At 45.7% G+C, this 27,650-nt stretch overlaps 1 protein-coding gene and 1 non-coding gene across 4 annotated transcripts in view; one reads left to right on the top strand and one right to left on the bottom strand.

The window, feature by feature from the left end:
- Positions 1 to 23,219, bottom strand: part of DPYSL5 (dihydropyrimidinase like 5) — a 94,705-nt gene extending 71,486 nt beyond the window's left edge. For all 3 annotated transcript variants that reach the window (XM_027624316.2, XM_027624315.2, XM_027624314.2), the window contains exon 1: positions 22,842 to 23,219. The gene's annotated coding sequence lies outside the window, so the exon portion shown is untranslated. The remainder of the gene's footprint in view (positions 1 to 22,841) is intronic.
- A 3,505-nt stretch (positions 23,220 to 26,724) lies between these two features.
- Positions 26,725 to 26,797, top strand: TRNAK-UUU. The gene has a single exon. It is a non-coding gene; the product is annotated as a tRNA-Lys (tRNA).
- The last annotated feature ends 853 nt before the right edge of the window (positions 26,798 to 27,650 follow it).

The following is a 27,650-nucleotide window of genomic DNA, read 5'->3' as shown; positions in this document are numbered from 1 at the left end:
ACTCTTGATCTGGGGGTCGTGAGTTCAAGTCCCACACTGGGCATAGAGCTTACTTAAAAAAAAAAAAAACAAAGAACAAAATGCCAAACCAAAACACATTCAAAAGAGAATGGCTAGGGGCGCCTGGGTGGCTCAATCGGTTAAGCATCTGCATTCAGCTTGGGTCATGATCCCAGGGTCCTGGGATCGAGCCCTGCATCGGGCTCCTTGCTCAACAGGGAGCCTGCTACTCCCTCTGCCTGCTTGCGCTCATTCTCTCTCTCTGTCAAATAAATAAAAAAAATCTTAAAAAAAAAGAGAACTGCTAAAGGGAGATCAGAAAAAAATAAGATAGAACTCAGCAGGAATTACATTTAGTGCTAAGCTTCTCGGCAGTCCAAACAGAAGAGGAAATGATTTGGGAAGGAAAAACTTTCTATAGCTGGATAAAAGGGAGGCTCTGATTTACCCAGGAAAAGCCTTCTGAATCCCAAGTAATTCATTGCTCACTTCCATCCAACTGAACGTTTACGAGAAGGTATCGGTCAGAATGTTTTAGGGAAAGCAGGTCTGCTCTCTATGTAGATAATTCTAGAAGGAATTTACTGGATTGCTTTTTAAGGAGTAAGAAACATGCTGGATGTATTCAACTGCAGTTTTGCAGAAGATGCAGAAATATTCTCCAATGACCATTTTTTAATATAGACCAAACATCAATAAAAGGTTGAGGAAATACCACTAAATTTTTACTTAGTGATGACATTTCTATGGGGTGTTAAAGTAATATAGTCCAATTATCAGTTTATACTTGGTGCTCTAACCTACACTATAAAGAGAATGCAAATATGTCTTGTCCATCCTTTAACTGGTAATGGTAAGAAAGGTGTCTAAATATTACTCCTTTAGTGGCACCTGGCTGGCTCAGTTGGTAGAGCATGCGACTCGATCTCGGGGTTGCAAGTTTGAGTACCATGTTGGGTATAGAGATTACTTAAAAACAAAACCTTAAAAAAATATACCAGAACCTCAGCCATTACCTAAGGCAAATTCGTGCTCCTTGATTTCCTCTCCCCTCAGCCTAGTGTTCCAAAATTGAGGAAAATGTGTACCAGTGACTTTAGGAGGTACACTACTTGGACACAAATGGCGTTGACTCACGAGTTCTCTTTCTATTCTTCTGATTACATCCAGGAAAACATCTCAGTGGGTGGCTGTGCATCTGCTAATACCTAGCACTTGTTAATTTCCTTTTTTTAATAAGGGGAAGAGCGAGGTCTAGTTTGCTACTGGAATTTAATAACATTGATTGGCTTTCATTGTATTTCTTTTTCTAGCTATTTATGGCAAATATTCCCATTTATGGTGTTGATATAATGTTTCTCTTAAAAACTTAAGCAAAAAACGTGAGCTGTTTAGAGAAAAATACTAAGCATCAGCTCATAGATGGCATTATGAAAAATGGAAGGAAGGTATATGCAAACGACTCAGGTGAGGAGACAATGCTCTCGACCAGGGGTCACCAAACTTGTCCTGTAAAAGGCCAGAGAGTAAATGTTTTAGGCTTTGTGGGCTACGGTCAGGGTTTGCCCACTAGGTGCTGGAGCTGAGCTGTCCGGTGAGGTGGCCACTAGCCCTGTGTGGCTACTGAGCATGGCTAGTATGACTAAGGAACTGAAATTTTAATTGTATTTATTTTTAAGTTAAGGCACTACACACAGTGCAGCTCCAGCCAGTGGTTAAGGAAGTGTATATTCCATTCCAGGCTTAAAAGACAAACATCAGTGGAAAGATAACTCCCCTTCAACCTTCTTTTGACTTTCTCTGCCTCGACCAGTTCATCATGAGTTGTCAATATATTACATTTTGATGTCAAGTCATTGTCATTATAATCAGAAATAAACCAGGGATGCCTTGTCTGACCATGATTATTAAACAGTGTTTGCAATTTCCTTAAAAACTGCAATAAGAAAATTAAATCCTCAAGATAAACATGGAAAAAAAGGACATAAAGTGTGTTATGATGGTATATCTAGAAAACCTAAGAAAATTGGTAAGGTAACAGATAATAAGATAAATGTAATAAAATTAGTATTTTTTTTTTCTATACTAGCAGCCAGCCAGCCAGCCAGAAATAGAAACAGGAAAAAAATGTGTTCACAATAGTGAAAAAACACTGTGAAACACTTAAGCATAAATAGTAAAACACTAAGAAGGGTTCAGAAAAGGCGAATCTAAATATAAAGTATTTTCTCTATTTTGATAGACTTTGTTTAGTGGCTGCTCGGAACTGGAGTTGGGAATGGGAGTGACTGCAAATGGGCTTGAGTTTTCTTTTTGAGGTGATGGAAATTTTCTAAAATTAAATTGCATGATTAAATGGAACAACTCCTTAAATATACTAATGATCAGTGAATTGTATAAAGTGGGTGAATTTTATTGTACATAAATTACACCTCAATACAGCTTCACAGGGGCGCCTGGGTGGCTCAGTCGGTTAAGCATCTGCCTTTGGCTCAGGTCATGATTCCAGGGTCCTGGGATAGAGCCTACGCATCCGGCTCCCTGCTCAGTGGGGAGCCTGCTTCTCCCTCCCCTGTTCCCCCCTGCTTGTGCGCTCTCTCTCTGTCAAATAAATAAATGAAATCTTAAAAAAAAAAAATACAGCTACACACACAACACACAGCTAAGGAAGGCACAGATTCCTCTAGAGCGTCTCAAAGTACATAAAATAGGATCTAAACAAAATGAAACAAATTTATTCCTAGATGGGAAAAGCTAATATCATAAATGTCAATTCTCCCAAAATTAATATATAAATGTAATGCAATTCCTATTAGAGTTCTTAATGTATTTATTTTGAAATGGATAATAATGGAATTGAGAAGAGTCAAGAAAATTATGAAAAGAATACTGTGGGGTAGGGAAAGGATTGTCCTAGGAATATTAAAAGATGCTATATGCAATTACTATAATTAAAACTATAGTGTCAGCATATGATTAGACAATGGATGAAAGGAGTAGAATTAGTGCTTGGTAGCAGATTTCAATTAAATCTAACAAAAGTGATACTTCAATTCAGTGGAGATGAAATGATTCACTTAATAGATGGGGTTGGCATCACTGGCAGTTTGTCTGGAAGAAAATTAAATCAGCTCTCTACCTTACAGAATATACCCAAATCCATAATTCATCTGGAATTTATTTAAATGTAAAACATAAAGCAATAAAAATATTAGAAGTAAGCCCAGGAAACGACATGCATAATTTAGGAGTGGGGAAGCCCTTTTAACTCGGTCTAGAAACCCAGAAGCCATAAAAGAAGGGTCACGTTTCTGGCTTTATACACATTAAAAGCTCTGATAAAGTAAATGGTATCATAGAATTTAGAAAAAGTTAATAGACAATAAATATCCTAAGAAAACATACGCGGTGCCTGTGACAGCAATGAACTCTAACATAAATTGATAGGAAAAATGCAACCAAGAGAAAGATGGGCTCAGGATATCACTAAGTGCTACAGAGAAGAGCAAATCCAAACGAACCACAACATACGAAAAGATGTCCAACTTCTCTAGTGATCAAGAAGATGCATGTGAAACTCACAATGAGATGTCATTCCACATCCATCAGACTGGCAACAATTCCAGGGTGACATCTGACCTTGGCAGGACTGGTGGGGGCAGGGGGGAGAAGAGTGTGGGTTGGGAGTGGTTGCCAGGGTGTTGCTAATGAAATGCTAATGAAAACATAAATTATCCAATGCTTTTAAAGAACAGTCCGAAAAGTTGTCGATTAAGAAGCTCTCTGACTTGGCAATTGCACTCCCAGGACTTTATCCATAGGAACAGAAGCAAGAGAACATAAGGAGACGGGTAGAGAGAGGCCCATAGCAACAGTGTGGGTAGGGCAACAAGCCACCAAAAACTTGGAAACAAACGGAATGCCCATCAATGTGGAACGGTACTATCTAACGGAAAACTGTTCCTCTACGCACAACATGTCTTCTTTTTTTTTTTTTTAAAGATTTTATTTATTTATTTATTTGTTTATTTAGAGGAAACATGGGGGGCAGAGGGAGAGGGAGAGACAGAATCTCAAGCAGACTCTGCACTGAGCAAGGAGCTGAACTTGGGGCTCGATCTCACAACCCTGAGATCATGACCTAAGCCAAAATCAAGAGTCGGATGCTCAAGCGACTGAGCCACCCAGGAACCCCTACCCACACTTCTGATGCTAACCACCGGAAGTTAATGCAGACCCCCAGGCTGAGGGCTCAGTCCCACAAGACTGCTCCCCCCCACTGCAGATGCCAGTCACATGGACCAGGTTGTCACCTGTACTTCTGACCACCTGACTATAAATCAGGTGTTCCCTATGACCCCCTCCTCAAGGTTGATAATCTGCTGGAACAGCTCACAAAGCTCAGAGAAACACTTTATTTACTATGACTGGAAACAAGTCAGGAACATCCAACTGGAAGAGACACAGAGGGCCAGGTAAGGTCAGGGCACATGGAGCTTCCATGCCCTCCTCAGGTGCACCACCTGTCCAGCACCTCGATGTGTTCACCAACCTGGAAGCTCTCCAAACGCCTCTGCTTGGGGTTTTTATGGGGGTTCCATTACGAAGACATGATTGATTCCATCACTGGCCATTGGTGATTAACTCAATCTTCAGCCCTTCTCCCACCCAGGAGGGGGGTAGGGGATGGGGGCTGAAAGTTCCAACCCTCTAATCACCCGGCTGGTTCCTGTGGCAACCAGCACCCATCCTTGACAGAGTCACCTCATTAGCATAACTCAGGTTTGGTGAAGGGGGCTTATTATGAATAACAAAAGATGCTCCTCTCACCCCTGTCACTCAGGAAGTTACAAGCGTTTCAGAAGCTCCATGGCAGGAACTGGGGATGAAGACCAAATACAGATTTCCTATTATATTACAATATCGCATTATCCATGCCTTAAATATCACACAACTCTTAAAAAGTCAGACCTATACCAATTGCGTTAAAGCTTCTTCCAGGGGTGGGGTGCCTGGGTAGGCTCAGTGGGTTAAGCGTCCGACTCTTGGTTTTGTCTCTTGGTTTCAGCTCAGGTCATGATCTCAGGGTCTTAGGACTGAGCACCATATGGGGCTCTGTGCCCAGTGCAGTCTGCTTATCCCCTTTGCCCCAACCCCACTTGCGCTCTCTCTCTCAAATAAATAAATAAATGAAATCTAAACCAAACCAAACCAAAAACCTTCTTCCAGGGATGTGTGGCTTGCTCAGTCAGTAAAGCATGTGACTCTTGATCACAGGGTTATAAGTTCAAGCCCCACGATGGGTGTAGATTACTTCAAAATAAAATCTTAAAAAAAAAAGCCTCTTCTGAGTTGTAATGATAAGACAAGTCATAGAGATAATATATTTTACCAAACTCAAACTCCAATACATGTATCTATAACACCCACAAAGACACAGACATAATAAGATCCCATTCTGATAAAATGTACAAGGACAAAAAATACTTTTGTATCTTATTTATACACAATAATGTGCAGGGAGCAAAAGATGGGTGAAAACACCCATTTGTTTATACCAATTACCAGAGGGTGAGGAGGTGGCATTTAGTTGAAGAGGAGTGGAAAAGAGAGGGGGCAAAGTCTATTAAAAAAAAAAGAAAAAGAAAAATGCCAACAATTAAAACAGGATGGATGTGTGTGTGTGTGTGTGTGTGTGTGTGTGTGTGTGTGTGTGTGTGTGTGTGTGTGTGTGTGTGTGTGTGTGTGTGTGTGTGTGTGTGTGTGTGTGTGTGTGTGTGTGTGTGTGTGTGTGTGTGTGTGTGTGTGTGTGTGTGTGTGTGGTGAAGATGGTCACCAAAATGTGAAGGGTACTGTCTTAAGGTGGTGGGACTTAAGGTGACTTTTACTTTATTTCATTTACATTTAAATATTGTTTACATTTTTCATAGTGAATATGTATTATTTATAAAACCAGGGGGAGAGGAAAGCAATAAAATCACTGTCACTGAAGCGAAACCTACCTATTTGACCTTTAAGGCCAGTCAAGTTTATCCAGCCCCTGTCCCGTGCCTTGCACTGTATGAGACCTGCTCCATTTCTAAGCCTCGCAGCCACACTGCAAGGAATCAGGGCAACGGGGCTCGGAAAGGCTAGGTGGCTTGCTTGGCATCGCCCAGACTATCAGCAAGTCTGGAAGGCGAGATCCGCACCCAGAACTAACTCCCAGACATCCTCTTTCCCGCCTCTGCACTGCACTCTCACAGTGTGGGCTCTGCTGGTCACAGGGCATTTACCTTCAGTCTGGCCAACCCATGTGTCCTTCCCCCAAGCTGCCCCTCACTGTCCTCGACGGCAGGCTGCAACATGAGCACCGCAGACCCTCTGCCTCTGAGAGTCTCAAGTCTACCTCTGTGTTAGCATTTCAGCCTGGGACTGCTGGAGGGGCGAGGACTGGGCATCATAGATATCTCCGTGTGAACAACGGGGATCCTACCAGTTGCACAGGACCCTGCCAATATTCACTACTACTTAAGAGTTGAAAAACACAGAGAAGCCCTGAGCTATGTTTTCCAGGCTCTTGATGTTCTCTTCACCCACAGGGTCTTTCGCATGGGCCATACTCATGACTTTAAATTCTTTTTTTTTAAGTAGGCTCCACGCCCAACATGGGGCTTGAACTCATGACTCTGGAATCAAGAGTCGCATGCTCTACCAGCTGAGCCAGCCAGGTGCCCCAACCTTAAATTCTTATACAAGAAAATACTTGGATTATTCCAAGCTCACCATAAACTTAAAAAGAAAAACATAAACCTATTTACACATCTTAGCTGAGAACAGAGGATTCCACAATTGGGAGGAAAGAGTGCATTTTCTGTGCTATTTATTGGCTACGCGTGCACAAACGGTTGTCCAAGAAAGAAGGAACAAGAGATGGCATTTTTAACACAACCTTTAGAGGAGAAGCATTGCATTTATTCACATGATTTTCTTACTTTAAACACATGCACATTAAGCATAATATATTTTCAGCCTTGTCACTGTATTGTCATTGGCTTCCATTAGGAAAGAAAAATCGCTGAGGGTGGCCTGGAGGCCTGGGGGAACTGGTCAGTCTGTGTAAACTCAGGCAGATAAAGACAAGGCCTCATTTTCCACCCTCTGGGCCCCCTCTTTGTCACTCCCCTGAGCACACAAACCCCCAGAGGGGAACAGCCGGGAAGGGATAGAAGTGTGGGGGTGGGGATGTGCTCAGTTGCCCCTAACGACCTTCAGTCTGCTCCTCCCCCGCTCTGACACAGCCACACACATCCCCTCTATGTCCTTGGCCCCATCCAGTAGCTTCACACCCAATGCTCTGCCCCAAATCCTGCCCTAACACCTTGTCAGAAAAGGCCTTTGATGTCTCCTAACAGCCAGATCATTCTCTCAGCATGAAGGCGACATTAACTATATTCTGCCACTTCTCAGACAGTATACAATCGGCAAGGTCGGGCCTCCCTCCACCTTTTTCTTCCCACAGTACTTACTTAGCATGGTGCCTGGTGAGCAGCAGATGCACAGAGAACATTAATCATCTTCCCCGTCAAGCATCTACTCAAATAATCCAACTTCTGGATTTTTATCTGCTCTAGATAGAAATATCTAGATACTGTCAGAATTATCTAGGCCTGCTCTTTCAGTCCAGGGCCCAAAGAGAGCGGCATGAGTGAGCCTCAGGGTCCACAGGACACCTCTTCCTGGAGCACTTTTGTTGGGGCTGAACATTTTAACAGTATGTAATTTCCAAAATTCTTTATAACTTCATGTCAACACAAAAAAAGGGTATATTATGAATTAGAGTGTAGACACTGCATTCATTTTTTTTAAGATTAAAAAATGAACAGTCACGAAAGGCCATACATGATTCCATTCATACGAAACATCTGGAACAGACAAATCTATAGAAAGTGGATCAGTGGGTGCCAGGAGCTGAGGGTGGGAGGAATGGGGGGTGACTGCTAATGGGTACGGGGTTTCTTTCTGGGGCGATGAAAATGTTCTAGGGTTAGAGCATGGTGATGGTTATACAACTCTGTGAATACACTAAAAACCGCTGCATTGTATCCTTTCCAGGGGTGAACTTTATGGTATGTAAATTATACCTCAATAAAGCTGTTCATATGGCTTCAAAGATTTCAAACTTGCATCAGGGTGCTACAGGCTAAGCCCACAGGGCAAGCTTTAAGTAGTCATAGGGAAGAATGGAAATTCCAGGCTGGTCTGCAAGTCAAGGAACAGGTGCCCACGATGGCATCTGGAGTACAGGTGTCAAGAAATAGCCCCATGGCTCCTGGTCAGCAGCTGTAACTGAACCAGTGTCAACCAAGGAAGATACCAAAGGCACAGAGCCAGGTTCTGGAGGCCAATCTGTAGCCCACATCAGAGCTGTGCCACAGGGTGCAAAGGGGAATGCGGCTTTACAGAGTTGAGAACCAAAGTGGTGGGATGGGCCAAGGGCAATGAGGTGGCTGGCTTTGTGTGCATGTAAAGGGACATTCAGGTGACCTGTGGGAACCTGCCTCAAGCTCCCTCAGATAGCTGACAGAATTCATTTCCTTATGGTTGTAGGCTTTCAGCTAAAGGCCACGCTGAGCTCCAAGAGGCCACCCAATTTCTTGCCAAGTGGGCTTCCCCAACATAGCCACTGACTTCATCAAGCGAGCAAGAAGAGTCTCCAGAGCAAGTATGCTGGCAAGACAGGGTCTTGTATATTACACAGTCATGGGAATGACATCGTCACCTTTGCCATCTCCTATTGGTAAAAGCAAGTCACAGGAAGAGATTACACAAAGGTATGAACACCAGGAGTTGCGGATCCTGGCGAGGGAAAACATGCCTACAAGTAACCAAAACGTTAAGCAGAATGGAATGAATTCTACAGGATGATCCGGGGGCTTCTTAACCTGTCATTTGAGACCAAAGAGGGCAAAAATCACCAGATGCTTTCTCTGCACTGAAATAGCTCATTGGAAGGTAAACTGCCCTGGAGGTTCCTCCTCTGTGAAATGATGAAATGCTACCAGAGGTTCTTCTCAGCCCCCTTGTCCTATGATGCCACCTGGCCCACTGCAGGGGTTCAATAGCACCTGTTCCATAAAGGAAGGGATGAAGGAATGAGCACTCGCACACATTATGGTGGGAGGCTCATGAGGCCCAGTTAGCGCTTCTCATCTTCTGTGTCCTAAGATTTACACCAAATTTTCCTGAATAAAAATGATGAAAAGGGGAAATATTAGAAATTCTATGTGTTAATCACAGGAATGGGTCATCCTCACTTCCCGGTCCCCGCACCTTTTTTTTTTTTTTTTTGAATGGGTTACACATTCTATCTCTTCAGTAGCTCAAAAGCCCTACTCTGCATTCTTGTGTCTTATTTTGGGGGGTCCTCCACATGGGGGACGACCATTTGAGAACACAAGCCATGAGCCGAGAGGAGGGCTCTCGGGGGCCGAGAACTAAACCATTCTCAAGTTTTCATGAGTCCCTAACAGGGTGAGCCAGAGCCAGTGAGGGCTGCCAAATTATTATTATTGTTTGAACAGGTAAAATACATATATGACAAACATTTAAGACCATATAAATAGTACCCTCCACTAGAGATCAGCACCATCATGGTTTCTTTGCGTGGACAATCTATGCATATTTAAGCATCTATGTATCTATTTTGTATTGCACAAAGAGCAGCATGCATTAAATATTGCTCTGCCTGCTTTCTTTCCATTGTGATATAAATTGGTGGTTGTTGTACACCAGAACAGAAATATCTGCCTTGTTTTCTTAATGGCTGCTTAATATTTCTTTGTAAGGATGTATCAGAATGTATTTAATTAGCTCTCCAATGATGGGAATTTAGGTTCGGTCTAATTTTTCGCTAGTATAAGCAATGCCGCAATAATAGTCCTTTGTATTTCTCATCATGCACGTATGCTTGCAGATCTTTAGGATAAATTCCTAGAAGTGGCCTTGCTGGGTGAAAAGGTGTGTGCAATTTTAATTCTGACACACAGTGCCTAACCGCAGCCTGCAGGTTTCAGCCGGTAAGACATCGTGCCACTCCCAGCAGAGACAGTATGGCTGTCACAGGACATCAAAGCTGTCGGACAGCATCTAGTCTCCATTTCCTCACTGTACACAGGGAATGAAACCAATTGACTGAATTTCCTGTGTGGTCTCTATTACCTCTGCACCAATGTCATATCGTCCAGCCCATTCATCTGACAATCATAGAGCTTTGACATATCTCAAAGCACCGAACTTAGCACCTAGAGACTTCCATTAGCTCTGCTTACTGAGTGCTTAGCACGCAGCCACCAGGCTCCATGCATGTATGCCGTTAGTTCCCCTCACATTCTTTTAAATCACGAGAAAATTGAGGCTGGGGGAGATGGACTTTGCCGGAGGTCTCCCAGCCCCAGAAAGTAGCAGAGTCAGGATTCAAACCCACCTCTCTCCCAAGGGCAAGCTCCTCCCCGGAAATTGCTCTGCGCCTTGAGGGTGACTCAGGAAATATCGAGAGAAGAGGTTCGAGCTTATCTCAAATACAGCTCAGCGCAAGTCGAGTCCGGTTATGGCAGGGTTAGTAAACCTCTCGCTTGCCAGGCTGCCCCAACATTCATTTCCGGTTCCTGGCTATCTGCATTCTACTCCCAAATATTTAGAATTTAACTAAGTACGGAGTGCTCCCGTTAACTTCGTGATCCCTCCACGACTTGGGAACATGTCCTGTCTTTCACAATGGCCACCTTTGGGTGCTCTTTGTTATTAAGAAACAGCACAGTTTTGGGGCACCTGGGTGGCTCAGTCGTTAACCATCTGCATTCCGCTCAGGTCCTGATCCCAGGGTCCTGGGATCGAGCCCCACATCTGGCTCCCTGCTTAGCAGGAAGCCTGCTTCTCCCTCTCCTGCTCCCCCTGCTTGTGCTCCCTCTCTCACTGTATCTCTCTCTCTGTCAAATACATAAATAAAATCATAAAAAAAAAAACCCATCACAGTTTTACAGATTTTATTGATGAAAATCTGCTTTACTCGGGGTCATCTGCCCTCCAAATTATTACTGCAGTCCTGTTTTTAATTACCGATCATCTCAGAGCATTTTATGCCTACATTTACAAAAATTCTTTGACGACCAACTTGCTAACTAAGACTGATTAGAAAGCAGTCAGGGAACTTTGTGAAGTTGGTCCTTAAATCAAGGAATTAACATACGTGTATGCATTTGTCTTTAAGGGCAAACTGTCAGGTACTATGATTAAAATCTCATACTGAAAACTCTTAAAGGGAATCTCAATTCTCAAAAACATATCGGCTGGGTGATAAAATCATATATGTGATTTCACAAAGATGTGAACAGTATTTAAAATAACAGAAAAGAATTGGACATAATCTAAATGTTCATCAATAAGTAAATGTTTAAATACAGTAGTAGTGGGGCGCCTGGGTGGCTCAGTCATTAAGCGTCTGCCTTCGGCTCAGGTCATGATCCCAGGGTCCTGCGATTGAGCCCTGTGTCGGGCTCCCTGCTCCGCGGGAAGCCTGCTTCTCCCTCTCCCACTCCCGCTGCTTCTGTTCCCTCTCTCGCTGTGTCTCTCTGTCAAATAAATAAATAAAATCTTAAAAAAAAAATACAGTAGTAGTGTGCCAGGGCGCCTGGGTGGCTCAGTCTGTTAAACTTCTGCCTTCGGCTCAGGTCATGATCCCAGGGTTCTGGGATGGAGTACCACATCCGGCTCCCTGCTCAGTGGGGAGCCTGCTTCTCCCTCTCCCTCTGCCTGCCACTCCCCCTGTTTGTGCTCTCTCTGTGTCAAATAAATAAATAAGATCTTAAAAAAAAATACAATAATGTACCTTCTAATGGAATGGTAGGCAGCCATTTAAAAGTTTACACTTCTAAATTAGGTAGAGACATAAAAACGTTTTTTTTTTAAATGTCAGATGAAGAAACTATATGAAATAGTATCCATACTGTGGTTACAACTCGGTAAAAATTATGTGAGTGTATGGACAAAGGTTTGACGGAACAGGCAATCATTACATTAGCTTTTTTTTTTTAAAGATTTTATTTATTTATTTGTCAGAGAGAGACAGAGCACAAGCAGGAGGAGTGGCAGGCAGAGGGAGAAGCAGGGTCCCCGCTGAGCAGGGAGCCCGATGCAGGACTCTATCCCAGGACCCTGGGATCATGACCCGAGCCGAAGGCAGCTGCTTAACCAACTGAGCCACCCAGGCATCCCATTACATTAGCTTTATTAGCAAAACGGTCTATAGGAGCTTTATAATTGAGTAAATATTAGAATATTATACATTTTATTTATTTTTAAAAGATTTTATTTATTTGAGAGACTGCGAGCAGGAGGGGAGAGACAGAGTCTGGAGAGGGAGAAGCAGGCTCCCGGCTGAGCAGGGAGCCCCAACTGGGGCTCGAGCCCAGGACCCTGAGATCATGACCTGAGTCGAAGGCAGATGCTTAACCGACTGAGCCATCCAGGTGCCCTGGAACATTATACATTTTAAAGTACAAATCAAATCCTATATTATATCTAAGTGCTTAAAGGACTCAGAGTCCAAGCAGTAAACCTAGGTTTTAAAGCAATGATAAATCTTGTCTTGCTCACTTGCTTGTATGAGGACAGATACAAACATTGCAGGTCACATGAAAGGAAAAAAGTCTTTCTCAGGAACAACTTGGGCTCTGAATGTCCCATATGGAAAAACCTGCAGAGTTAGGAATTCATGACTGCCTTGTCATGCTCCCTTGGTGGTCCAGGCTTCATTACCATCATCCAGTAATCCCACCTAAACTGCTGTCCTTATCTACACTGGCCATGTTTACCGCTGTCATCTCTCGTGGATCAACAAAGACCAGCCATGGCGATGAGATGGGTTTGCCTTAAATCCATAATCTGAAGGCTACTGCTCTTTGTGCCTCATCTCTATTGGTTTTCAGTAGTTGCAGAGGCTTTTTTCCATTATAATCCAACTATAAAAATCATATCCATTTTAAATCTTTTTAGAAACACACAATAAACTATTGGGTATTTACCACAAAGATACAAATGTAGGGATCCGAAGGGGTACGTGCACCCCAATGTTTATAGCAGCAATGTCCACAACAGCCAAACTGTGGAAAGAGCCAAGATGTCCATTGACAGATGAATGGATAAAGAAGATGTGGTATATATACACAATGGAATACGATGCAGCCATCAAAAGGAATGAGATCTTGCCATTTGTCACGACGTGGATGGAACTGGAGGGTGTTATGCTGAGTGAAATAAGTGAATCAGAGAAAGACATGTATCATATGACCTCACTGATATGAGGAATTCTTAATCTCAGGAAACAAACTGAGGGTTGCTGGAGTGGGGGTGGGTGGGAGGGATGGGGTGGCTGGGTGATAGACTTTGGGGAGGGTATGTGCTATGGTGAGCGCTGTGAATTGTGCAAGACTGTTGAATCACAGATCTGTACTTCTGAAACAAATAATGCAACATATGTTAAGAAAAAAGAAAAAGAAGAAGATAGCAGGAGGGGAAGAATGAAGGGGAGTAAGTTGGAGGGGGAGACGAACCATGAGACAATGGACTCTGAAAAACAAACTGAGCGTTCTAGAGGGGAGGGGGGTGGGGGGATGGGTTAGCCTGGTGATGGGTATTAAAGAGGGCACGTTCTGCGTGGAGCACTGGGTGTTATGCACAAACAATGACTCATGGAACACTACATCAAAAACTAATGATGTAATGTATGGTGATTAACATAACAATAAAAAATAAAAAAAAGAAACACGCAAAAAAAAAAAGGGGATATATGCTATAATTCTTATTCCCAAATAAGAAATCTGAACTCTGTGATTCCAAGCTGCCACCTTTTGAGGGATTTTTATAATCTACAGAAATGACACAATTCAAAATTGCTATTTGACCCGATATAAGAAATGCAAAATGGTTAACAGAAGAAAAAAAATCACTTGTTAATCTTGTTCAAGGCTGATAGGACATCTCTGGAATGATCTTTGGACCCATGTTGCAATTATAATCTGATACTCATCTTTTCCTTAAAGAACAGGAGTAAGGAAATTGTTGTAGCAAGACTAAGGCCGAACCACAACCATTAGCTTAAAAATGTTCATTTCAGCTACTGTGGAATCAGATACAACTTCAAGTTCTATTTTTTGCTGAAGAATAAGAATTGGAAACCAAACTCTGATCAAGCCACGACATGATGCCAACCTCTTGGGTTTCTAAAAATGGTTTAATCACAAAAGTGCATCCCTCAGAGTGTCTTTTAAAAAACTCTTTTAGGGCGCCTGGGTGGCTCAGTTGGTAAGCGACTGCCTTCGGCTCAGGTCATGATCCTGCAGTCCCTGGATCGAGTCCCGCATTGGGCTCCCTGCTCGGCGAGGAGCCTGCTTCTCCCTCTAACCCTCCCCCCTCTTATGTACTCTCTCTCTCTCTCGCATTCTCGCTCTCTCAAATAAATAAATCTTTAAAAAAAAAAACAAACCTCTTTTAAAAATGTTTTTAAATCACCATTAATCTTACTATTTGGCACAGTCTACTAAAAAATAACATATGCAAACCCTTGACCCAGTAATTCCACTCCTAAGGATATGCCCAACAGAAACACACATATATTCATGAACAAAAAATGTACTAGGTTATTCACAACAGCACTGTTCAGGATAGCTCCAAACTGGAAACTACCAAAATACCCATTAACAACATAATGGATAAATGAACGATGGTACATTTATACAATGGAACAATATGTAGCAATGAAAATGAGCAAATAAAATCCAATAAACATAACATTGAGCAAAAGAAGCCACTCATGAAAGAGTATCCACTATAATGATCCCATTTGTGAAAAGTTCAAAAACAGGCAAGGCTTATCTATGCTGTAGGAAATCAGGATGGTGGTTAGTGACACTGGAGGAAGATCAGTGACTGGGAGGGGACTTAAGGGGGGTGCTTTGGGAGGGCGCCCGGCTAGCTCAGTAGGTGGAGCATACGACTCTTGATCTCAGGGCTGTAAATTTGAGCCCCATGTTGGGTGTAGAGATTACTTAAAAGGGGGGGAGGCTTTGGGGTACTGGTAATCCATTCCTTGGTCTGGTGCTGATTACATGGATATGTTTAGTTTGCAAAACTTCATTAAGCCACACACGTATGATTTGTATTTTTCTGTATTTCTGTTATATTTCATGAAAAAGTTTAAAAATAAAAATATTTTAAAAATATACCCTCACCTACCCTACCCTCCCAAAGTCACCATCTTATGCATATGTATTGCTCACACACTTGGCAATAGGGCAACCTTAGAATAATCCAAGTAACTTCATTAAAGTTGAGTTTCACATGTGTTGGAAACAGAGCTTAAAAAACATTAAATGAAAAAATAGGAAGCTGTGTTTGAATTTTATAACAGAATGAACCTATCAATCCACAAGGCAGAAATCTGGATGAAGTAGTAAAAATTAGAAAGGAGAGGGCTTCTCCATCAATAGTAGGTCATGCTCCACAGAGGAACGAAGGCAAGGACAGGGCCAGACAAAAGCAGGGAGAATAAAGACCCAAAGCCTGAGAAATTAGAGTGAGCCCATGGCGGATTTGAAATCAACAAAGGGGTTGCCTATCAATGGACGCAGAGGTGACACAAAGATGGTGTCTGATGAGTGGGAGACACATGCACAGGGAGCTGAGGCAGTGACAGACCCAAAAACTTTGCTGAGCCAATGAAAATGCACAGGTGTTGGGTGGGGAGTGACACCACACTCAATGCAGAATGCAGATACTCTTCTTTTTCCAAGACAATCTAGTCATTCATAAAACCTCAACCGCACTTGAGCCAAATGATTTTAAATTTAAATGGGGAGCCAGAGGTCTCAATGACTGGAAAATCCTGTAAAATATCATCAAAATCATTCAGTCATTCTTTCTATATTATTGAATGCTTACTCTGAGCAAAATTTCATGATGGAAGCTACATGGACCAAAAAACAGGTCCAAATACTATTTGAAACAAGGCAAGGAGAACCATTTTGTAATGGAATAACCCATTGCTAAGTTCTCTTGTTTACTGTAAACTTTACACCCACCAGGTAAGGTTCTTAGCTTGGAGTAGTGTTCAAAAGCATAGACTCTGTGATAGTTGGTTTTTTATGTCAACGTGGCTAGGCTATAGTACCTAGCTATTCAATCAAACACTCATCTATAGATGTTGCCAGGAAGGTAGTTTGTAGATGTGGTTAACATCTGTCATCAGTTGACTTTAAGTAAAGGAGATTTTCCTCACTAATATGGGTGGGCCTCATACAATCAGTTGAAAGACCTTAAGAGAAAAACTGAGGTTTCCCTGAAGAAGAAATTCTGCCTTAAGATCTCAACATCAGGGGCACCTAGGTAGCTCAGTCAGTGAAGCGTCCGACTCTTGATTTCAGCTCAGGTCATGATCTTAGGATCGTGAGATCGAGCCCCATGTCAGGCTCCACGTTGAGTGTGGAACCTACTTAAGATTCTCTCTCTTCCTCCTTCCCTCCCCTCCCCCTCTCTCCCTCTCTCTAAAAAAAAGAGCTTAACATCAGCTCCTGGCTGAGAGTTTCCAGCCTGTTGGCCTACCGTATACATATCATATTTGCCAGACTCCACAATCACATAGGCCAATCCTTATTGGTTCTGTTCTCTGGAGACCTCCAAGTGACACAGACTCTAAGCAGACTCCTTGGGTTTGAAATTTGGTCCTGCCGCTTCTCTAGCTGGGTCATTTCTGTACCTCTGTTATTTCAACTGTAAACTGGGGATAATAATAGTACTTAACTCATAGGAACTAGAACAACCCCTAGCACAGAGTAAATGCTTTGAAAGCGTTTGTTAAATAAGTCATTCTGTGGTGCTGAGTTTCTTTCTTAGCGGAAAGACCTGAGATATTTTTATTCCCAACAAACTGTCAACAACCAAACATGAGCGCTCTTTCCCACACGAAAACCAGAACAAGCTCAGAGCAGCAGCCCCTCACCGGTTACAGGCGTCTGGTGGTTCTTTTAGATGGTGAAGGAGCAGGTGAGATGCCAGGTTAGCTCCACACATGGTGATGATTTGGCAAAGCTGGAATCAGAGCACTTCTGGAACATTCTTCACTGCAAGTTCTCAGCTGCTGACAACAGCTGTGCTTAAAGAGGCTCAGACTCAGCACAGAGCTATTCCTACTATTTGCAAGGGTGGGAGTTCATAAAGGGGTCCTAATCATTTTTTCTGTTGCAATTAAGGATTAAATGGAGAAAAAAATTAACAAAAAAAGGGGCACCTGGCTGCCTCAGTCACTAGAGCGTGCAACTCTTGATCTCAGGGTTGCGAGTTGAGCCCCACATTGGGCACAGAGATTACTTAAAAAAAAATCAGAAAAAAAGATTAAATAGGGAATCCAAATGTTGTTCTTGTGAGCATATTCTGAGGGAGATTGTAACGGTGGTGATAACTAACATTTGCTGAGTGCTTACTAGGTGCCAGGCACTACTCTCAATGCTATATAAACAGTAACTCATATAATCCTCATCGTACAGATGGATAAACTGAGTCCCCAAGAGAAAACTAATTCGCCCAAGGAGAGACAGACAGAAAGTGGCAGAGTGGGGATCTGACCCCTGGCTTTCTGGCTCAGGCCCAGGCTCTCCCTCTTGTGCACATTGCCTCTAAGTCTGGATTGTGAGGAGAGGGTCCAGGCAGGAGCACAGGAACAAGCACTAGGCTGATTGATGGGAGGGCATGAGGGGGGCACCTGGGTAGTCCAGTTGGTTAAACGGCTGACTTCTGTTCAGGTCATGATCTGAGTCCTGGGATCGAGCCTGGCTTCGAGGCTCCATGCTCAGTGGGGAGTCTGCTTGTCCCTCCCCCGCTCTTCCCGGCTCCTATGAATGTACACACTCTCTCTCTCTCAAATAAATAAATACAATCTTTTTAAAAAAATGGCAGGGCATGAGGGCTCAGGGGATTCTACAGTTAAATTTATTTCTTTTAAGTTAAATGAGTTTCAAAGACTGAAATAAAAGAAAACATGAACAATATTCCTTCATGAATTTCTCTTGTTAAAGTATATAATGTGCCCGCTTTATACACAAATATCAAATTTCATTAAAGATTCCTACCACAGTATTTGAACCTTTCTTTAATCTTTATATAAAAAATTTAAGGCAGGGGCGCCTGGGTGGCTCAGTCGGTTGAGTGTCCAACTCTTGGTTTTGGCTCAGGTCATGAATTCAGGGTTGTGAGATCCGCCCAACCTGGGGCTCAGCGCTCAGCACAGAGTCCGCTTGAGATTCTCTCCCTCTGCCCCTCCCCCTACTCAAGCTCAAGCTCTCTCTGAAATAAATTAATTAAAAAAAAACTTAAAGCAAAGAGACCCCAAAATTTTTTCTCATTTATTCACTAGCAGTGCAATAAAATCAAACACCTTGTTATTCTCATTTGATTTCACAGTACGCCAACTTCTTCCTGTAGTTTTTCACACTGACAAAGATTTTCCGTATTATTGTTCTCCTATACGATCCTGTGAACTAAGTCTTAGAAGACTTTTCTGAAATTCTTTTCTTATAGTTCAGAAAACAAAAAAGAACAGGATCAGATTCTATCAGAATTTGGTTAATTTTTACACCAGAAAGATAGAATCTTAGATTTTTTAAAAAATGTAATCTCTATACCCAAAACTCATCACCCCAAGGTCAAGAGTCGCATGCTCTATTGACTGAGCCAGCCAGACACCCTGGGGTCTTAGATATTGTTTTCTAATAATACCGACTTCTCTGGCTCTGTATAATTATCTGAATCCTAATTTACCCCAGAGAGGTGTCCAGTTGTGATAGCCTTTGGCCTATAGTTCCCTGGAGCTAATGTAGGATTATGCTGACTCCTGGGTCAGAGGAGCTGTTATGAAGGAGGGAAAATTCCTAGATATCCATGGTAGAAGAACAGAGAGAGGTGGACATAGCACAGATGAAGCCTACACCAAGTCCCCAGACTTAACTGGGGCCAATCATGTACACTAGCCTTGCTGCATGCCTTGCTGTTCCCATTGGTGGAAATGCCCAGTGCATCCAGCATATTGAAACTATCCTGGCTTATATCTCTATCTTGGAGAGGCTATGCTCAAAACAGCCAGGTCTTCATGTCCTATGAGCAGCTTTTTTTTTTTTTAAGATTTTATTTATTTATTTTAAAGAGAGAGAGAGCATGCACGCACAAGCAGGGAGATGGAGCAGAGGGGGAGGAAGAGGGTAGGGAAAAGAATCTCAAGCAGGGCGCCTGGGTGGCTCAGTTGGTTAAGCGACTGCCTTCGGCTCAGGTCATGATCCTAGAGTCCCGGGATCGAGTCCCGCGTCGGGCTCCCTGCTCGGCAGGGAGTCTGCTTCTCCCTCTGACTCTCCTCCCTCTCATGCTCTCTCTCTATCATTCTCTCTCAATAAATAAAAAATCTTAAAAAAAAAAAAGAATCTGGCAGACTCGTGCTGAGCATGGAGCCCAATGCTGGGCTCGATCCCATGACGGACTGGAGATCACGACCTGAGCAAAACCAGAAGTCGGACGCTCAACCAACTGAGCCACCAGGTGCCCCCTATGAACATCTTATATATACCTAGCTGAGGTCCCCAAGGTCAGGGAGATGGGAGTTAACAATGGCACTCCCAGAATTATTCTGGGGTCACCTGCCTCTCCCTTCTGGGCTCTGTCTCCCAGACATTTTCATAGGAGGCAGGAGGGAGATGCTGCTTTCTCTCCATCTTCTCTGTAGAAATGGGCTGGTCATACTGGCATTCCTCATCTATGGACTCCCCAGGAGGAAAATATTGGGTTGGATGTTCACACGGTGCTTGACAGGATTACAACCATAAACAAATCCATAAAATTCTTTCAAAAAGAATAAACCAACAAAACATTCCCTCTTGAAACTTTTCCCTTTGGGTAATGACAGAAAAACATTTCCTACTGGAGCTTTTTCATAAGAAAAAACCTTCATGTCAGATTTTACGTTTTCTAATATTGAGATTCCTGGTTTGCATCTACTGTAGAGATAGATAGGTCTAGTCTATTAACTTAGCTTAAAACATCCAATGAACAACATTCCAGCTAATCCTCTCAGACAAGTTTTGTAAATTCTGAGAGGCACTGCCTCAAAACACCATCCTTGAAAACCAGCAAGATATAGTCTACTTGCTTTCCTATGACCACTTGGTATAGCCCAGATAGAAGGCCTTCAGGCTGGCAACTATCGAACGTTCTGGGCAAGAGCCAACAGTGACATCACAGTCTTATGCATCAATCTTATGCATCAACCTGGTTAAGAAAGAAAATCCTGGGTTTCAAGGCTAGAGAGAGCCAAAGGCTCATCGGTTAACTTAATGGCAAGTGTAAGTCACAATGATTAGTCCTGTGATGCTCTGTCTTTTATCCACGCTTCCTTTGCTCTTGGAATAAAAACGCTTCTGCCTTGCCCTCCCTCCTCACTTTTTTGTTAAATGAATGGCAATTTAAAAATATAAACCTTATGCTAAAGAGTCACCTTTAATATAAACTAAACAATGATCAAAGAAAACCTCTAAACCAGAATTTTAGGATTGGGCAGTCCTTTCACATGTCAAGATGCTGCAGCCCGACATGAAAGATGCATACACAGCCAGCAAGACTACAAGTGCATGGAAAGCTCTGCTGAATCCCTGTTTTGTGCTTCCATTTCTGTTCATCTTCTTTCCCATGGGCAAGCAGCCACCTCCCATCACAGAGCCATCCCCGTCTTAGGTCAGCAGACAATATGGGCAAAATCTGCAAAGGATGGACACACTGGCTTGGGTGTGGTCACTGGCAATGGGAAGCTTTGGTCCCCCGGCTGCAGGCTCTAAGAGCCAGGAGCCGCACCCTTGGCAGGTAATCTCCAAAACCACTTCTCTGGATTTTGGCACACAATCCCCGCACCAACCCTGACTGCTCCCTCTATGAACACACAGACCTTAGACGTGGCCAGTCTCCGCAGACAAAGCCGACTGCTCAGGGGGCTCGCTTTGCACTGAGACAACCTCCAGATCATAGCAGGCCACCACGCCACGTCTGGGCTACTGGTCAACCAGCAAGGGGGCAGGCGGCGGGCGCCGAGGCCAGCAAGCACCAAAGCCGGTGGTGGGGCTTTCTGCCCGCCCTCCAGTCTGGGGGGTCCTGCGACTCACACCAGGGAATTAACAGCGGGGCTTGATGCCCCAACACAAACCCCAAAAGACGAGAGCATGCCCTGAGATTTCTACGGGAGCATTTTCTGCACCAGAAAACTGCACACTTGAGTTCTGGGAGGGGGAGGGCCTAGTTCGGGGTCGGGTGGATACCAGTGCCGGCTATTGTTCTCCCGGTCTCTCCGGCGGGAGACGTTCCCCATCCCGCCTCCCAGCCAGCATCTGCCACTGGACCAAGCCTTTCAGCTCCGAGAAGAAAGGGGTGTGCCTGCGGCGCTGCGGATTATCGCAAAACCTGAAGCGAGTCCCTACGGGCTGTGTCAGACTGGGAGACAAAGCTCCTGGTGGGGACAGCTCAGCCCAGTCTCCGATCCGCCATCCCGGGTCTGTCGTCTGCCCAAGGGCCACGCCCAGCTGACCACCTGGACCGCCAGGCTCCACGTCGCGAGCCGAGGGTCTTCAGGCCCGAGACCTGCCTCCCAGACGCCCGCCCCTCCCTGCACCGGAGACCATCCTCCCCTGGGAGCCCTCCCTCCCCAGAGAGTCCCTCCCCCGGCCCGCGCGGGTCTCCTCCTCCCAGGCGTCTACCCTCCTCAAACCCCGGCGGTCTCCACCCTCCAGCATCTCTCCTCCCATCCTCATTCTTCATCAGCCCCAGACTCGCCCCGCCTCGCGCCACCTGCACCTCACTCCTCTCCCTCTTCAGGCCCACCCCCCGCCCCCTCTCTTTCCTCCCCAACCCTGGTCTCCACTTTCCCCTCCACCCAGACCCCCAGTCCACCGGTCCCCACCCAGCTTCCCCATCTCCCCATCTTTGCTCAGACGGAGGCCTCGCGTCCGCCTCTCCCCATCCCAGCTTCTCTCTGGCTCGGGCTCTTGCCCCTCCCCAAGCCTGGGGCGTCGGTGTCTGTCGCCCGCCAAGATCGATGCTGCGGGAAGAGCTCCCGCACTGGGCTCCAGCGAAGGGACCCAGCTCGGCGTTCGCTCTGGGCCGGGCAGCCACAGGCGGCCTTTGTGGTTCAGGCAGGTGCCTCGGAGGCGGCAGGCGAGTCGTCCTTAGGCGACCGCTGCGTTAGCCAGACGGGTGGAACGGGCCGTCGGGTCCGGTCCAGGCTGGGTAAACCCCAGCCCGGAGGCGAGATGGACACAGGGTGTGTGTACGGGTGGTAGTGGGGGGCCAGAGGCAGCGACGACCTAAGGACTCGGGCAGAACGGGCCGGTAGCCAGAGAAGCCCCCGCCCAGCCTTCCAGCCATTCACTGCCCCTCGACGAGCAAGGTTGGGCGCCTACTGTGTGCCAAGAGTGAACCCCCTTCGACCAAGCCGTCTCCTCACCCCAGTTCTTTGCAATCCCACGAGCACACATGAAACGCCTACTATGAGCAAGGCCCTGCACGGCGCTCTGTGGGCGTACAAAGAGCACCCGATTCGGGCCCCAGTTAAGCCCCGATGGCCGCCCCAATCCCAAACCACACCTCCCGCTGCGTCCCCTGAGGCCGGGCCCCTGGGCGCACCCCTATCCCAGCCCTTTTGTGCGCCTCCCAGGGAAACAGAGGCCGTGAGAAGGATGTCCCAGCCCGGAGAGAATAAGCCCACCGCCCGCCCCGCCATCACGCACTCCTCCGGGATGCTGCGGCTGCGAGGGTCCGTCGGTCGGTCCGTCTCTCCTCGGTCTCGCCGCGGCGCGGGAGCTGCGGGTGCTCGGGGCGGCGGCGGCTGCACGCGCGCTCGCTCGATCGCCGCCTTGGCGCGCGGGGCGCTGGAGTCGGAAGCCGGGAGCTGGGGAGGGGACGTGGGTGGGGGCTGGAGGCGGCCTCGGCCAATCACCGACCCGACGCCTCCTCCCCAATGCTCCCCACCTCGCGCTAGCAGGTTAGGGGGAGGCGGGGACAGGCGGTGCCCCGCATCTTCGCCGCCGCGCGCGGCCGCCGCCTTGGGACTACAACTCCCGACAGGCCCTGCTGCAGGGCTGGGGTCCGAGAGGGAAAGGAGAGTGAGGCCCGAGAACCCGCCGACCCCCTAGCGCCCCTCTCCGCGTTCCTTTGGGTTTCCATGGTGACTGACGACACTTCACAAAGCCCCAGCGCTGGGACGCGCTGATGCACGAGTCCCCTGGGAGGGCTACGGGGCGGGTCCCGAGGACACACCACCTCCCCTCCCCCTGCAGGACCCCACCCGAGGGGCTGAAACAATGCCCCGGCCGCCTCGCCCGGCTGCTGCCGGGCCTGCCCTTTGCCGCCTGGTTCCCTCCGAGATCCAGTACGACGCCTTTGAAGTGGGCGCTCAGCGGGACCGCAGGATGGAGAGGGCGGGGTGGTCGTTGTAGCAAAATGTTCTGACGTACAGTACATAGTGGACGGCCACTCAGGGCCAACTAAGTTCGCATCTGTCCCCTCTTGGGGGCTCGAACTCGGAGTTCCTTCTCTGGGCTGCTCTGAGCTAGAGCTTCTCCATCCCGAGCTCTCAGATCCAGCTGCCTGTCCTATTTCTGACACCACCTTTCAGGACCTGGCGAAGTCTCTGGAAATGTTTTATAACTCAACTTACACTCACCTTTTTTTCTTCACGTTTTAAACATGTAATTTAACTAAATCAACAAATCTAAAAAAAGAGAGGGAGGATCATCCGGCCTTTGTACCACCTACCTAAACCCCTCTCAAGTCTTTAATCTTTTATTTTATGTAGAGGTAATAATAGCTCAGATATGGTTTAGTAATTTGCCTCTTTTCACTAAATGTCACTTCAAAGGCGTTCCTACTGATTAAAATGCACCATTGGATCCTCACCTCCAACCCCATCCCAAGGGTCCCTCCAGGAAACTCTAATGGGTTACTGAAGAAACCCCTCTCTTCCCAGCTTGAGAGAAGGGGTGAAGGTGAGGGAGTTCCCAGCCGCCTCGGGAGAGGGCCAGAGAGGTAGTTCACACCTCTCTACAAGTTATTTTCAACCAAAATGGTGCTTCACTACTCCCCAGGGTGCCCCCCTCATCCTCTCAGCAAAACCTACTGGGGCGGCAGGCCCACAGAACCTGCCAAAGTGAGGTGTCCATGGACCACTTTCACGGCCATCCTTTGCAGTGGACTCAGGGTCTGAAGCAGGTCAGGCCGGCATTTGGGGAATGCACTACTGGATTACCAACGTGCAGTCTCCGCTTCTCCAGGGAGGAAGGTTTACTATTCTGCCCCCTGCCCCACACATCCTGAGCTTATGCAAGGAGCCCCCAAAATGAGCCTGGGGCCTGTACCAAAGTATCCCTGATCCAGGGAGCGCAGGATGTGGCTGTGAAAACTTGGGGGGTGGGGAAGGGGCTTGTCCCTCCCACTGCTCCAGTTTGCGGCATTGCCCTAGGGGTTCACAGGCTGGCCGGGCTCTGCAGGGACCCAGGGATTTAGGCAAAATGGATTGAGCCTCAGGGAGGTGGAGTGAAGCCCCCTCCAGGCTGGCAATACCTGGATCCCTGGCTACCACCTTCCTTGGAAGCTGCACTTTTTGCCTAAGGGGAAGGGAGTCCTCTAGTGGAGGAAACGTTTTCTGCAGCATTTAGTGGACCTCAAATTTGGACTCTGCTTTCCTGGGCCTGCCTCGCCTGGTAAGAGAAAGAGGAGCTTTGAGGTCATCTGTCTGCCTGGGACATTGATGAAAATCGCACCCAAACCTGAGACTGCAAATGTCCCCAGTACGTGATTTTAGCTTTATTCATTTACGTTCAATCTAGGTTATCTCTCCTGGGAAGTAGAAAGGGCATAGGGCATGGAGTCATACATCCCTACGTTGGAATCATTGCTCTACTTTCTGGATAATTGATGTTGGGAAAGTTACTTATGCCATCTGAGCCTTAGCTCCCTACAGAACGCGAAGATCATAGTACATTTTTAAAAAACTTTGCCTTGATGATTACATAAGGAAATACCTGTAAAGGGCATAGCACACTGCCTGGCATATAGCACACACCAACAAATGGAGCTGTGATGGTTCATTTATTCAACAACAAATGGTTATGGAACAGTGTGAGAAGATATAAGAATATGACATTGCTGGGACACCTAGGTGGCTCAGTTGGTTAAGTGTCCAAATCTTGATTTTGGCTCAGGTCATGATCTCAGGGTTGTGAGATGGAACCCAACCTCTGGCTCTACACTGGGCATGGAACCTGCCTAAGATTCTCTCTCCCTCTGCTGCCCTCCACCCCAACCCCCGGTCACGTGTGCGCACGCTCTCTAAAAAAAAAAAAAAAAAAAAAAAAAAAGATGTTCTCATAACAGCTACAAAAAAGTTTGTTGTGATTTTTATAAAGTTCATATGACCAGCTTAGATGAAGTAGAAAAGGAATTCAGATGAGAGAGAAGTCAGTTCTAAAACAGATTACAATGGAACAGAGGGCTTGATTTGGATTTCACCTGGATATTGATTTGCTGCATGATTCCTTTTTTTTTTTTAAGATTTTTATTTATTTATTTGACAGAGAGAGACAGTGAAAAGGGCACACAAGTAGCGGGAGTGGGAGAGGGAGAAGCCGGCCTCCTGAGGAGCAGGGAGCCCGATGCAGGGCTCAATCCCAGGACCCTGGGACCGTGACCTGAGCTGAAGGCAGACCCTCAACTGACTGAGCCACCCAGGCGCCCCTGCTGGATTCTAGGATGAAGGAGTAAAAGTCTGTGGGTAGGGAAGCTGGGAAGTGTTTGGCAGGCAGCAAAGGAACCCATCATGACTTGAAAGTCAAGTCCATGAATGGGGGTGTGGGAAGAGAAAAAGGATAGTAGATAGGCTGGTGTTGGGGCCCGACTTCTTAAAGCTGAGGGCTGCTGGCTTTTATCAGTAAATGTGTTTGGGGTTCCAAATCGCCTTACCAACAAGCTTCTGAATATTGGGCAAGTGAAGGGGCGTAGGACTAGTAGGGTGTTTCGGGAACACATTGGATCCTTACAACACCACATGGCAGATAGCCTTGCTCATTTCTTAATAGATGAGGAGGTCCAGACTTAGAGAGGTCAAGAAGAAAGTCCAGAAAGTCACCCTGCTACAGTGGCATTACCAGGGCTCCAAACCACATCTACCTGATGCAGAGCAGAGCCCTTCCTGCCCCAGCATGGCCTACCCTACAAGTCTTCCAGAAGGCTGACTTTCCAGTGCAGGGGCTGTGATGCCCATGAATGACTCTCAAGGAGTCATGTTCCTTCCTCTGCAGTTTCAGCCGGTTACTCCTCAAGGTGTCCTCAAAGAAAGGATGTTCTCCAACATTCCTGAGGTGGTTTGTATTAGATTTCTTCCTCGGCCTTCTGTTTTTGCCCTCCCCATACGTCAATGACAACCCTAGCGTGGAGAACATATTGTGAAGTCTACTTAGCCTTTAAAACAATAGTGAACGAGAAGTCAAACTTCTATATTCAGGTCAGTGCCACGGGGCAGGAACCAAAAAGGAGTCAGGGAGATGGACAAATGGATATTGAGAGAAAGACAAGAGAGGAGGCCTGTAGAAGATCTAAAGGCATAAAGCTAGGGGCGCCCGGATGGCTTAGTTGGTAGAGCGTGCGACTTTTGATCTCAGGGTTGTGGGTTTGAGCCCCATGTTGGGCATAGAAGTCACTTAAAAATAAAATCTTTAAAATAATAATAATAAAAAAAAGGCATAGGGCTAAACAGAAACACAAACAAGGGCAGTGGGGAATAAGACTAAGAGAGTGTCAGATTCCAGAGCTGTGGCCACCCAGCCCAACACTGAGACACAAGGGAGAGGACCCCAGGAGGCTGGGGTGGCTGTGCTTGAGAGGAAAACATCAAAGTAAATTCCAGTGGCTTATCACTACTCTTGAAATGCTGATGAGCTCTCCAAAAATTTAAATCATTCCTTTTGGCCTAGGAAACATTTTTTTCTGCTTTTATTTTTAAATTTCAAAGTTTAATTTTAAAATAAAAGTGTATCTTGCCTTGGAACGAGAATAGCCACAAGCCAACATAAAGCAAGAATCCCTGGGTGACTCCAGCTACCCTAGCCCCATAGCAGAAATCTACAATGTGAAATTTACATTTATTTCACACCAGCATACAGAGAGTCTTCAAGCCCAAAGGAACCTATGAACTGCATGGTCTCACAATGCCAACATTACACAGATAAGGATAAGAAGGTTTTGTTTTAAGCCATATTCTCCCTTAACAAATCAACTTCATCTGGGCATTAGCAAGAATAATAGTGAAAACAAGGAACAACTTAAATATATAGAACCACCTTCAGAGAACAAAACAGTTACTCTAAGAACCAGATCTTTAATCATCTTTTTGTTCCCCACCTGTCACACTCCACAGCACAATGCTTTATTAAACACCTGATGAGTGTCTAAGAGCTGAGAATATTGGAAAGAATCCCCTCACCCTGGGGCGCCTGACTTCAGCTCAGGTCATGGTCCCAGGGCCCTGGGATCTAGCCCCGCAT

This window comes from Zalophus californianus, chromosome 8 (genome assembly GCF_009762305.2).
Source record: "Zalophus californianus isolate mZalCal1 chromosome 8, mZalCal1.pri.v2, whole genome shotgun sequence".
NCBI classification, from domain to species: domain Eukaryota; kingdom Metazoa; phylum Chordata; class Mammalia; order Carnivora; family Otariidae; genus Zalophus; species Zalophus californianus.
This window is presented reverse-complemented; position numbering and strand designations above follow the sequence as displayed.